Consider the following 14837-nt stretch of genomic DNA (forward strand, 5'->3'; position numbering starts at 1 on the left):
GTCGAAAACCTGCGGACAGTATACTGGTTCCCCCGGCTTAACGACTGCAGGGGCCAAGAGGAAAGTGGGAGGGAAGAATTGGGAGAGGAGTGTGGGGGAAGGAAGAGGAAGTACTAGGATGGCCGGAGTGGAAAAGGAGGTGAAATGTTCTACGAGTCCCTGTCAGACCCCCCATGTGAGCTTGCAACCATGGGGGTGTAGGCATCACTTTTTGTGTGCCTAGGGCCGCGACAAATGTCCCCCCATGCAAGGGCGTGCATTCGGTATGAAGACCGAGCGCACAAGAATTGCCTCGGGGGGGAAATCTCCTGGTATTAGATATGTCACTATGAGCAATCAAAAAACATAAAAAGCTTTATAATTAATTTGGTTTCTCAAGTAACATTCGTTGAGGCAGGTGAGGCGTCGGAAACAAAAAAAAAACATATTATCTACAAAAAAGTAGGCATACAAGAAAAAATCCTTTTCTTATCATATGTATATGTCTTTTTTATAAGAAGTTTAACCGATCCTTTGCTTACATATTAATCAACTTATGAAAACATGTCAATGGCTTTCTTATTTTTATTTGTTTATTAATATTGTATATGATAGTTGTAATTTTTTCCGAATAAATAAAAAAATAAAATAAAATTATATTCATAAGTTTTCAATATACAAAAATAGCTCAGGTTATAAATAGGGTACTTTTTCACAGTTAGCGCGGTGTTACGCGGCGTTCAGGAAAGCCCATTATGAACCTTTCGTGTTGGACTGGAGTTAAGGAGAGGTTTTTGTAACACTATCGTGATATTTGTATTGATATTTATTATAGTTCTTGAACTGTTAAATATAAAAAAGAATATTTATTAACTTTCTTTAACTTCTATTTAATTTTATAGTTTTCCATCTGACTTATTATTCTATATTTAAACAATTGAAGAGAAATAATTATTTTTAGTAGGTACATTAGTGTATCAAACTTGATGCAGGAATGTCGCCACACGAGTCTGAAAATATCAAGTTGATAAGAATATAATTTAAATTATAATAATTATAATGCGTACACAATACACACCTTTAAAACTCACGTTTCGTGGATATATGATCAATTGCTAGAGATAGATTACTAGAGATAATTATCCATAATTCTTTATTGAACACCACACAAGTAAAAGAAAAAATATATATTGAAATAAAAACTATTTAAACGGATTTTATCGCGGTTTTTTATATTATTATTTTCTCCCGACGTTTCGAAGACTTTGCAGCCTTCATGTCTTCGCTAAGAAGATCTCTTCCAGAGAACTGTAGGTTGAATTAATCATTTCTACAGAGAAGTCTAATGGGTTTATTTTAAGAAAATAAATAAAATGCACAATAAAAATACAGCGCTTAGTACAAGGTAAATTAAGCTAGACATTGAACTTCACCGCATTTACAATAAGGTATAGAGTCACTTTTCGACGTCCAAATAAAAAAAAAAACAGTTGTATTGTTAGAAATCTCGTATGGCGTTTAGTAAACAGTCCATATAGAATACTGATACCTTTCACAAAACGAAACTAGATTATATCGTGCAGAATATATAAAATCTCAAACTTATGGCATTGACGTAAGCTCCGGTATAAATTTGCGTCGGGGAACTTAATGTTATCATACAACAGAATAGGGGGCAAGTCTACCATTTTATAAACAATACTGGTCACGAACAACGTATACTTATTATTAAACCAAAAACATATCAGTTTTGATTTCCTGAGCCCAAACCGCAAAACCACGACATTGACATATCAAATATTTTTAGTCAAATATTTAATGATAATTAAATCAAAACACTGTGAGCTCATTCTGCGTTGATCGGACCACCAACAGCTAAAATTTAAAAAGTTATATAATTGTAAATTTAACTTTGCGAATGACCAACACCCCACCCCATCCCCCTCCCGTGACCGCGAAGGCTGCAAAGTCTTCGAAAAGAAAACGAAATAGTTTAATTTTAATGTCTATATATTTTTTTGTATCCAATGTCCCACCCTTAACACGACCTCAACCGAACCTTCGCCGCATCAATCTTACCCACACTTTGTTATTACACTTTTTTTGACTAATCGATTCGAAATGTTACGCTCGTTTGATGGCGGCAAATATTTTCAGAAAATTTGTAGGACGTGGTTTTGATAAGCTATTTAGTCTATACGTGGTCTTGCTATCTAATTGTGATCCAAGACTTTATGTGTAGGTGACAATATCAGTTTATTTAGTAATAAAGTCCATGCAACAAATTGGTATTTGTATCGAAAAGTGTTATAAGCCGATCGCCTGTCATAGAGTGGGACAGAAATAACTGAGAAAACTATGGCTGCATACTTAAGGAAATAAAAAAAATAAAAAGCCTTGTAGCAAATCCTGCGTAGACTTTAAATCCGGTCTCGGAATGTCGAGGAATCCACGTGTAAGCGAAACGCTTATAATAACATTTTTAAATTGAATTTCTTATCGATGTTTAGTAAAAATGGCAATGTCATTTGCATAATATATTCTAATAATAATATTGCATTTTTTGTATAGTCATTTTTGCATGTTTACCGGTGTCTGGAATTGATGTTATTTTTTGTGTAGTTATAAACTAATCTTGACCTATAAATACAGATCGTTTCGTTTTGTTTATGGGTCAACGTGACCTTACCAAAAGCCAATTGCCGCATCACGGCGGTGCAAATTTGCAATTGATAAAACTGGCTAGTTTTGCTAATTCACTTTTAAATGTATTCTAAATTTAAAATAGATTTAATACATTATTTTCGATTTATTCACCGATTTAGTTTTTGGAGCAAATGGTTAATTAAAGATAAGGATATTTTTATTTTGTTATTTATATTATTAAATACATAATTTCTCGGTTATATGAATCAGTAGAGCTTAAGTATTAACGATTACTATTGGTGGTTTAGTGGGCGTTATTCGACTATCGAACCCTACTAAGATTATAAATGCCAAAGTTTGTGAGGATGTATGTATGTATGTATGTATGTTTGTTCCGCTTTCACGAAAAAACTATTGAACGGATTTGGATGAAACCTTACAGTCATATTGGTTATACATCAGAATAACACATAGGCTACAATTAATAATAATTTTGTGTAATTTGGTGATAACATAAAGATACATATCAAGTAAGTCGACTAAAATTATCCTGGAAAATACCTTCACGCGGGCGAAGACGCGAGAAAAAGCTAGTATAATATTTTTGTAACTCATATTACCCATATTTTTTTGCACTTCTCTATATGAACATTAATCACGCCAAATCTCACTCCTCCGCGCACGCAATGTGCTCAAAAAAAGGGTACAACATTTTTTATTCACCTATTAATATTTGATACTGTAGAGAATAGGATTAGTAGCAGAAATCGCAATTAACTAGTCAAAGTTGCTGCCCGTTTTGGGAAGGATACCTAAGATAGTAAAATTAAGTGAATCATTATTTCATAATACTTAGTGAAATGACGATATGATGCACTTAAGTCGCATTTAAATTTCAGCATGTAAGTTTCATCCAATCGTATCTAAGTTTCTGAAGTATCTGAGGTTTGTTGTCGAATATTCGCCGGTATATTACACATTATTGATTTACATTACGAACAAATATGAATCCTTGCCGAATTTCGGCCACGGCGGCCAATCTCAACGGATATCAGCCAAGTACGCAAGATATATTATAGTGCACAAATATGTGCGCAATACACAAGTGCACTCTCTGTTCCTTCACTCTCATAGTCCGGTGAGACGGCAATGCGACTGGGTCAATTTTGCGTCCATCTATTTTCCGATTCTCGTGATCAGTCCATTCATCTTCATAGTATTAGATAATCCAATCTGACTGCAATCATACCGGCTTGACGGATAATTAAACAATCAGCTAAGATTAAGATCAAGCTCTATGGTGCACGCTGCAATATTGTTATCAAGTGAATAACTTTTATTTTTTATCAATACTAATAAGAAAGGCAATAAATACTACCAATGGTAATTATTTCCGCTATATTTCATTCAAATTATAAGTCAAGACAGTTTAACTAAGTGAGAATCTAAGTAGGTTTGAAGTCGTTGTTAAAAGTTGCGCTATTTATTATCCAAAAGAAATATAAATCCAATAAGCCCTTTTAAAAATCATACTAGCTTGACTTCGAGCATTTTCCGATTTACTTACATCTTAAAGTCAACAAACAGAAGTAAGAGGATTATCGGAACATCTTGAAATGCAAGTGGAATCTGAGAGTCGAACCGTGTGAAATTTATTCATAGGCTCCGCCAAGTTTGTGCATTTGAATGGCTGTATTTACTGGGTACATTTTTAAATGTATCCGACAATTTCTTTGCTCTGTATTTTGGGAGGCTGTTTTATCCCACTTCAGGGGACAAAGGACTAAGGGCCCTGTATAGATGCAAATCATGAGACGCTGTCATTAACGTTATTATCTTAAGATTGTCGTTATTTAATAAATCCATATTAACATGAGCACAAATTGTAACTTAAGTCGCAATATCTGACGGATTTTGATAGCTAAGTTTTATTTATTTAACAGCGCCAACGCAGCTGAGAACTAGCTCTTAAATGACAACTTAAGTTTGTTTATTATAATATATATCAGTAGTCATACTTATAAAAAATTCGCAAAGCTATGCTTAGTTAAAACACAAATTTACTCGATCAGCTAAAGTCAAAAACCGCCATCTTGCCTCTAAATAAGGTTTCAACTAGGAAACCTTGACAGCTATTTAAGTAATTCTTAACCGCCTCTTAACACTAAAAAAGTTTATAAGTAAGACTGTATATGTCAACTTGAGATTTTTCTCAAAAGTGAACTTGATTTATTCATAAGGTCCTAAGATTTTCTTCCTTCATCTATTCATGATGAGAAATTGTAGGTCAATAAATCATCGGGAATTTACTTCGCCCCTTGGACCCTTCATAATTTCCGTTGTTGCGGTGTTTTTCCTGTCTTCGTCTTAACCCAAGAGTAAAACACGATTTAGGTAAAAAGCAAAATTAGCAGCAAGCACTAAAAGGCTTTTAAATAAAAATGTTATATTATACTTTTTTCAGCAATATTGACTATCATAAACAAAAATTTTTGATGGAAATAAGTCCACCTGGCCATCTCGCACGTTGCAATTTAAAAAGCATTTATATTTTATCAATACTTTAAAAGCCATTTATATTTTAAAAGCTAATACTTTTGCTTATGGCTTCGCCCGCGTGAAAGAGTTTTCTAGGCTAAAAGTCCCGCTATATATATTTCCGAAATAGAAAGTAGTTTGAATCTATTTCTCCCGTTTTTGCAACATTTTTCATTGATGCTACGCTCCAATTGGTTAAAGCCTATAGATTTCCTCGATAAAAGGGCTATACAATGCTAAAAGTTGTTTTTTAATTCGAACCAGCAGATCCTGGGATAGGCACGTGGAAACAAACTTCAGCTTTATACATATATAATGTATGTTCGTAATAAGTTTATTTGTGAATGTTGGTATACCTTTATTTGGTAAGAACATAAGAACAGTACTATACTAAACAAAAACTGAACCACTGTTTGTTATGTATCTCATAATAATAAATAAATAATAGCATAGATTATATTATTCCCTTTATCTTCCAGTTTATTTAATAAAGAAGCATACATTTTACCGATATTCTTAGTTCTCAAACTCTAGATTTCATATTGTTGGCGTGGTTATTATTTTGTTACAATGGCTGAATCAACGCTCGACGTTATATTGACGGAGTATTCTATCTCATAAAATGCATTTTCAATATTTTCCACGTCCATATTTAGTCTTTTTTTATTTCACCCTCTTCTTTATTTAAATATAACTTCTGTACTTTTTTATCGAGTCGTATTTTTAATTTGTTGCGGGGGAATGACTTTTATATTATTATTATCCAAAGAGCTTAAGTTAATAGCTACCAAATCGTATCTATGGAATGTATTATTGTTATTTTTTTTGAAATTAAACTAATTTTCGGATTCTATCGCGGTATTGGTGTTTTATTTTCTCCCGACGTTAATTAGTTTAATTTCAATGTCTAACATTCGCGTAAACATAAGAAATCGTAAATTTTTTTGTCATTGAACCAGCAACTTCTTGAAACCTTCAAATAATGAATTTATCAGCCGTAGTTTCTCTGAACACCTACTTGAGATCATTCTTTCTAAATTTATGATATGTAGCAAAAATAAAATTGCTTACATTTCTTCAAATCAAAAAGTCCTCATATACAGCAATAACCAAGTAAATGATGATTGACATGGGTGGGCCACGATCACGAATCAAAGTGACATTTAGATAGATGGGTATATTTATAATTGTAGATATCTGTTGCGTGGTGTGTTTGAAAGTGATTAAATGAACGTCAATCAAAACGTCGATGTAAACCGATACATTGACTAAAGTAAATATTGGGCTTTCGTTAACATTGAAGAGACATTAACAAAATATTTGCTTTCGTTCGTAATTCCCGTATGAAAATATTTCTCAATATAAAGGCCTTTGCGTAAAATTTTACAGGGTGAACAATCTTCATTGTATTAATCCAGACTTAGGACTATTATTGTGATAAAACATCAAAATCGATGTACCAATATTTAGGATTATACCTAACAAACATCTTCACATCATTTCCCAATTTTAATATTAGCAGGAAGCAGTAAAGTCTTATAAATAGACATGTAGCTAAAATCAGAACTAAAAGCTATGAATATGTTTATAGCACAAATTACTTTTAAAAAGCTAATATCTGTAAATTTAAATATGCAATGGAACATATTTATTTATAAAATGTTCGCTAATGTTAATTTTAATACATTTTTGTGTTAAAAACACGCAAGTATAATATAAACCCGGATTTGAATTTTATCACGTAATAAATGCCAAAATTTCTTTTCCTGTGTCGAACTGGGCGTGGAGCGGTTTCATACAAATGTCAAGAGAACAATTTACTGTCATTGTCATTCAAAGATCGTAAATCAAACGAAACAACATAATTAAATGGGGCAGTTGTTGGGTAGTTGTAATTAATTTATTGTCTTGACGATTTTACGGCCCTAAGCGTGTACGAGTGAGAATAATACGCCTAAAATCAGTGATTAATTTATGGCATATGATAAATTCGATCGTAATTCTATACAACTTTACGCAGCTGTTAGTATGCGACCTACATTATTGTGGCTATAAGGAAATACATTGTATACTTATATTTACATTCTAGAATTTGAATAAGATTTATTTGTTATAATTGATAGATTTCATACAAGATATAGTTTGATAAATTTTTAGGAATAAATAATTCAAGAATACCGGTTGTTGTGTTTTTATTTACCACCAATCATAAACTCATACAATCCAGTTATGTAACCTTATTCTATTTTTAAATAAGGAAAGAGCCACCAATCCAAGTTTGCCTAAACTGAATATAACGGCTTTTGTACCCTTAGGTACCTAACATTCAATTGAAATTTATCCTTATAACGCTCTCTTAATAAAATAATGACTCATTCCAAAATTGCCAATTTGTGGGAATCGTTAAACAACCAATTTCTATTTGCGACCTTTTAGTTTCTTCCCTTTTTTTCATGCTATAGTTTTTATTTTTCACCTATCTTTAAAGCTCAATTTTATAGTAAATTAAAAAAAAAGATAGGCAAAAAAATTAGTTTTCCGACGACTGCCACAAATTAACAATTTTGATATAGGTCATTATTTTATTAAGAGCACACATAAGCACTCCATGTATAAAATATTCGCTCAACATTACGCGTAAAACAACATATAAAACATCCAATGAAAATGTTTTATCAATATTTAAACGATAAAAACATAGCTGTATTCTCTACGTCTGTTGGTATCGTGCGGTTCCCGGTCTGCCAGGCCCGGGCTAGCTATATCGACCGCAGCTCGTAGACCTTACCACTGGAACTCTACAAGTCAGTGGCACAATAAATTTGCCAAAAGGGAATCCGACACAACATATTGGAATATATGCATAAATACGGTCCGCAAATCGTTCTAATGACACTTCTACATAAATCTGCGTAAAGAGAAGCCGGGAGGAATCGGGTTATTTGAATCCTTGGCTACTGTTACAAATATCTTACTCTTAACACCCAGCCCCCTTAGAATTTGAAATAAAACACGACACGAAATTCCGAGACGTTTGATTGTGATTTTGAACGCGTCATTTAAGTGACATCTGGGTCGGAAAACCGGTGAGTCCGACATAACCATGCTTTCGCGGCCCAGGTTCGAAAATAGCATCCATACCATGGAATTTGTCTGCGGGTGGTTTTTCTTTTCACAACGGTGTGAACGCAATGCCAAGCAATGCTTTGTAACTGAAAGTCACTTATCTGAGCGACATGAGTCGACGCGACCGCCTAAATGAAATTGCAAAAATATATTGCATTATAAAAGCAAGTAGAACTCATTAGAACTTCTCATTGTAAGTATTAATAACATAAGTAAAGTTGTAAGCGGCGATAGCCTAGTTGGGTGTTGAACGGACTGCCAAGACGAATGTCCTCAGGTTCAAATCCCAAGGGCACACACCTCTGACTTTTTAAAAAAATCATATGTGTATTCTTTGTGAATTTATCGTTCGCTTTAACGGTGAAGGAAAACATCGTGAGGAAACCTGCACATCTGAGAAGTTCTCTATAGGAATTTCGAAGGTGTGTGAAGTCTACCAATCCGCACTAGGCCAGCGTGGTGGACTAAGGCCTAATCCCTCTCAGCAGTAGAGGAGGCCCGTGCTCAGCAGTGGGCAAGTATATAATACAGGGCTGTATTATTATTATATTAGTAACATATAGAAATGTGATCAAAACATGATATAAATATTAGTGTTTTTTTATCTTATAACATAACAACTACAACGACCGTTGGTATGGGCGTCTCCTGTAGATAGTACGGATGGATGCGTTCGGAGCTAGCTTCAGAATATTGACGAACAAAAGCGGAAACGTCATGTACAGAATTGAATCGGGTTTCTAGCGACGCCGCGAGCGACAGATGTTGAAACCATGATAATAATTATAAAATAGTTAGTCTTTGGTTTAATGGAAATTATCGATTTACAGTCAATGTTATTTATAAATTACTAACTTATTAATGAATGTAATTGTAATTGTAATTTGTAATGAATGTAATTTGTAATGAATGTAACGAATGTAATTTGTAATTTAATATTTTTTTTATGAACACGTAAAAATTCTGCAGCTTTTGTGGTTCGAGTTATTGATTAGGTGTTAGCTTACTTTCAACGCTATACAATATACATATATTATAAAAATATAACCGTTTGCATTATATCAGTTATCTATACTCATTTAATTTTCAATATCGGTACTGTTAACTTTTTTTACAAGATCTATAAAGATAAGAATCCGTAAATGCCAAAAGACGTTAAATCTGACATAAATTTTGGAATTTCCATTTCATGTTATCCACATGCAATAAATGCAAGCAAATTGCATATCGCGATCGGAATTAATTTGACAGCCAACGTCGACAGCGCACTCGACCTCGGCGCGAAACACAGCAGCCATATCGGCATATTAATCTGATGACCTTTGCCTTAGGGCGAACACAGACTCGTGTACGGGTTAATTATGACATTAATTTCACCTTTGCATAACTATAGAGACCTATACCGAAATTTTAAGAATTTAAAATGTTTTTATTTTAAAGCAGTTTACTGGTGGAAGGTTGTGTGGGAGTCTGCCTAGGTAGGTACCATCGCAATGTCTATATCTGCCGTCAAACAGCAGTGTGTAGTGACTGCTGTGTTTGGGTTTGAAGAACATTGCAGCCAGTGTAACTACTGGGCATAATAAGACTTAACATTTCAGGATGGCGAGTGCAGTGGAATACCAAACAATACTTTGTAATTCAAGGTGTTGGATGGTATTTCTACTGTTCATTGGCGGTCGTATCGCTTACCACCAGGCAAAAGCAAGCTCGTCTAGTCGTTCAAAGCAATTTTTTTTTAATTTAATGTAGTTTTTGAACTAGGATCACAAAGGCCGACGTTAGTGCTTCCTTTCGTAGTTATAGTGATTATGGATGGTGGTGACTATTTACCATTTGGATAACCCTTTGTACGATTGTCTCTTGTACTATAAATATTATTCATCGATTATTAAAAGCAGAAACTGTAGCTAATATGAGGCAGGACCCGAGATCTTAAAACGTAATTAACAAATTAACGTAACAGTAAGTGTGTGGCGTTGCGGAATTAGCCTGTGTTTATCCAGTTTCAAGCCGGCATAATTGTGTCGACTGCCGAGGGGTAATCATCTCTCAGTCAACATTCTATTGGACCCCACTCCTTACCATCGGGGGCAGTGGGGCCACTTTGCCGCGAATGTATTAAAAAAGGACATTATGGCGTCGAACGTCAATTTCAATATCCGTCATAGAAGTGTATTCTCTAAATCAGGGTCAAGTGTCCAGTGTTTAGCATTCTATATCGATAAAAATGGTTGAACAACGCATTTTATTATTCATTTATTCAATTGCACGCACGTGTATGTATCACCAAACAATAGATGGCATTCAACTTTAAAATCCATTTAGATCTGATTAGCTAACTTACTAGACTGGATTCCTATCATACACAGTGCGTGCGTGTGTAAGAAAAGTGAAGAAATGTCTTATATTAGAGAAGAATTGAATTCTACTTATGAATAAAAAATATTTTTTGCTTACGACTCTACCAATGTACTAGTTCGTATCTGAAATAAAAAGAAGTCCATATCGAAAAAATTTTGAGCTTCTTTTAGTGAAAAAAAAAGTCAGAATTGGAGCAGTAGTCCTATTAATGAACGCTTTCAAACAAACTTCTTCCTCGTTTGATTATTCTTAGGCCCCGCTCCTCTGCCCTTTCGAAGTTACACGTGTATTTATTGGCAATTAATTATTCAATTGCAATGTGATTGACAGGTGCTGTTATTTATTAAATTCATTTATAAATATATATTAATACTTGAAAAGGTTATACCGCTTTTTAAGTATTTTGCGCGCATGAAGAAGTAAGATTTAGCATGATTAAAGTTTATATAGAAGAGTGCAGAAAAATAAAACTTTATGAATAATATGTGGTAGAAGTAGTTGCAGGACAAGGCTGGATGAGGACTGCCCTGGACAGAACAACCTGGCGAGCATTACAAGAGGTCTTAACTCAGCATTTGCTAAATGTATCAGCTGAAGAAGAAGAAGAAAAATATACTAAATTCGACGGTCAAATTTTATCCACCGGACGATCACTAGTTTTAATAAATTTATTAAAAATATAAGAACAAAGAATGCAGGTAATTGGCGAACGTGCTAACACAAGATAATGCTGACGATTAATATTGAATTTGACGTCATTTTAATCCGGCGTATTCTATAATTTGCTTACCTAGACGATTGACTTAGGCAATGGTCTGATATAATGACTTTCAATGCGTCAAATAAAATTAATTTTATATTTTAGCCCTGATCAATGATGCAACGTTTTACCCTTGGGATCATTTGGATGGGACATCGTCCTGCCTACACATCCAACAGTCAATCCAAATGGAATGAGAATATACACATAGAAGGAAACACTATTTTTAGACATCAAAAATTTATAGGTCCATCTGAAAATCTTAGGAGAGTACAAAGTTCATTAGTGGAGTTCATGTGGCTGACAGCGATGATAAAAAAATGACAGTTTCGTAGGCAATTATGATTGATGCATTGATGCAGATAGGTTGGGAATTTGGTGATGGCCTATGTCTAAAGTAGAGACAATAACTGATAATGATTACAGAGGCACGTGGACTAGCGTTCTCTTCAATTGAACACAAAGTATAACAGGTGCTATAAATTTATATAGAACTTGAACGATCTACCCATTATAAGTAAAAATAGATGTTATGCAAATAAAGCTAAAATATTATTTTCGAAATACGATTCGAATAAAAATAATTTAATGACTATCTCGCATGACAACATTGACACAATTTGTGGTTCTGCTTTCCTGTTGCGATTAAACGAGAACGGATTTAGGTATGGTTGCTGTCGCCCATGGAGATAGATTATAGGATCATCAGATAAACACCATTGTTTATCTTAAACTTAGAAGTATAAATAGTAAATAAGATATTATGGGATATTTTACTATAACAATTATTTATTATTTATCGTTACCTAAGGATCTCATATTTTAGGTACTTCATATTATATACTTACCTCTTCAATATTATGTTTTAGTTTATAATTATGTTGTTAGTGATAAATGCTACGTACACCTAATAGATAGCAGACATATCAGATGCTGTACCTCATTATTTGATTACATTGAATGTTGTAATAGTATGTAAATGTAGTAAATAAATAACTTAAGCAATTTTTTTTGCTGTCGTTACGATGAACCTTGACGCTTAATTATAAGTGCCAGCTTGAATTAATTTAAATATCGACACAGATGCTTAGGCCTTATGATTAGTTTTTTCTCGCGAGGCGCCACAAAAATCTTTTTTTTATAAGATTTACTATGCACTTTCCTGATTGCACTTGCTAAAACCCAAACATCATTTTTTTTAACAGCCTCTGGGTTAACTTATACCAAAAATTTAAATGTTTCGACAAGTATACGTAGGAAGTCCGATAGTGGAGTTATTAAGAGAAGTATTTGGGTCCCACGTCACCTGGATCCGTCCACCCCAAATTCCAATTGTGTCGGCTGTCATCACAAAAAGCTGAAACAAAGGGCTTCCTCGTTTTCGACTGTCGCGTTAATCAGCGTTCTGTTTTGAGTAGGTATTTGTGCCCCCTCTACTTCAATTGTGATTCCGTTTGACACCCTTTTAATCGACTTTAAAGAAGGAAGAAGTTCTCAATTTAAATGTTTTTTTTTTTATGTAGTTTAGAGGTAGACAGGAAGTATACAGAGGCCTTTGAACTGGTTGTTTAGTCTTCAGATATAAGATATTCGTATGATTAAGTAAAAAATTAACTTACTATATAGGTACCTATAAAATATCAATTAATTAATTAGTAATACCAACTGGCAAGAACGCAAAACCCGAACGAGTGGATCAAAAATCATAAAATTATGTTGCTCACAATTCATTCCATAATAGACAAACACTGGGCAATATTTCAGAAGATTTGTCCCCTTAAATTAACTACTGTAGTCTTATTTAATAAAATAGGTATTAAGTTGAGACTTTAACATTTTATTGATCGTCAAGTCTGTAAAAGTCATCGCTCTAACTATACGTAGGAAAAATATAAATAAGAATATTTAATATTCCGTAAGTATTTTAGGTTCATAAAACTGTATTTATATAGCATAATTTTTAATAAAATCAAGATTATTGATTAAAGATACAATACGAATATAACACCATCTATACGCGTATGTCAGAACTAAATCGGATACTGCCCTCTGTGAGAGAACTTGAAATTTATTTGAAAATTATGGACGGGAAGAGGAAGCTTCATGCGAGTCTAGTAGACAGATACGTATGGACTTTGTTACAGACTGAAATAATAGATGGCGTGGTTCGCAATTTCGTAATAAATGTAGTTAGAACTATTTTATAACAATATTGTTTTTGTGTTAGCGATTTACAAATAGAAAGTAATTTACCATCAATTGTCCATTTCTACTGCACATTTTTCTGTATAAACAGTTATAGCTTATGTATTAAACTAGAACTTAATCCATTCACAGATCTTGTTATAAGACTGAACATACAAAATATTAGTATTCTGTCCAAACTTAAGTATTACTTTTCTAATAAGTTGTAGAACTTGATTAGAAGAAACTCAGATGGCTGTAATTAAAATGTCTTGTTTAAGTCACATTAATCCGCTCTGTCTGCAGTTAACCATAGCTGCAGTCCAATAGAGTAATTACATTTTTAATTAATGTCGCTACTGAAATAATTCGTTCTGAGTATTCAGCGTCGATTGCAACTTATTTAATGAATAGAAAATAATCCGGACTTACTTACTAGATGTTGGCACAAGTCACAGTATCCCATTATCTCGTTATCCCGAGCTTCATAGCTCGGTGTCATAAAATACGTGCCACTGCTGATCCTGGCTTACAGGAGTTGTAGTGGTGGATGTAAGGGTGGGAAAGTCTCTATCCCATTGTTTATTTAACGGCAGAGGGAAACATCATGAGCAAACTAATATATCTAAGAATTCTTCTTCAGAATATCTGAGGTATGTAAAGTTCCACCAGAAAAGCGTGGTGGACTAAGTCCTAGACCAAGTAAAAGACAAACGGGGAGAAGCCCTATGTCCAACAGTGAAACAGTGCGCATTATCATGGGCTGGTATTATTAGTATTGCATTTACTCTTTATTTTAGAAATATTATTTGTACATTTTTATATTCGTATACCTATCTAAATAGTACACCTCCGATTGCGACACTCAAGACCGGAGCCACCGATCGTGGAATTCAAAGTGAGGAATCTCTTCACTATGCGTATCATTATTATTATTGTCCCATTAACAAAATTTTTGGTTTCAATTATTATCTAGGTAAGGTATAAAAACTAAAGATAAAATAAAAAGTTGAGATTATTAACAAAATTAAATTACACATGGAAGATTGTAGGTTAGAGTAGCAAGAAGCCTAAAAACTGGATACGGTTTGGAGAACGCCTTATTCGATTGGAAAACGAACACAGGAATGAGCTATACTTATGTATAAATATGATAAGCATCTAAAATAATTCATAAAATGCTTATAGGGCTGTATTAATAGTTGCACCTTAACTTCGGTTTCAAGTACAGTATCAGCTG

The 14837-nt window shown here is 33.7% G+C and overlaps 1 protein-coding gene across 3 annotated transcripts in view; it reads right to left on the reverse strand.

Annotated features, from left to right (window-relative positions):
- Nucleotides 1–14837, reverse strand: part of LOC115448648 (solute carrier family 12 member 6) — a 601928-nt gene that overhangs the window by 454554 nt on the left and 132537 nt on the right. The window lies entirely within an intron of this gene.

This window comes from Manduca sexta, chromosome 25 (assembly GCF_014839805.1).
Source record: "Manduca sexta isolate Smith_Timp_Sample1 chromosome 25, JHU_Msex_v1.0, whole genome shotgun sequence".
NCBI classification, from domain to species: Eukaryota; Metazoa; Arthropoda; class Insecta; order Lepidoptera; family Sphingidae; genus Manduca; species Manduca sexta.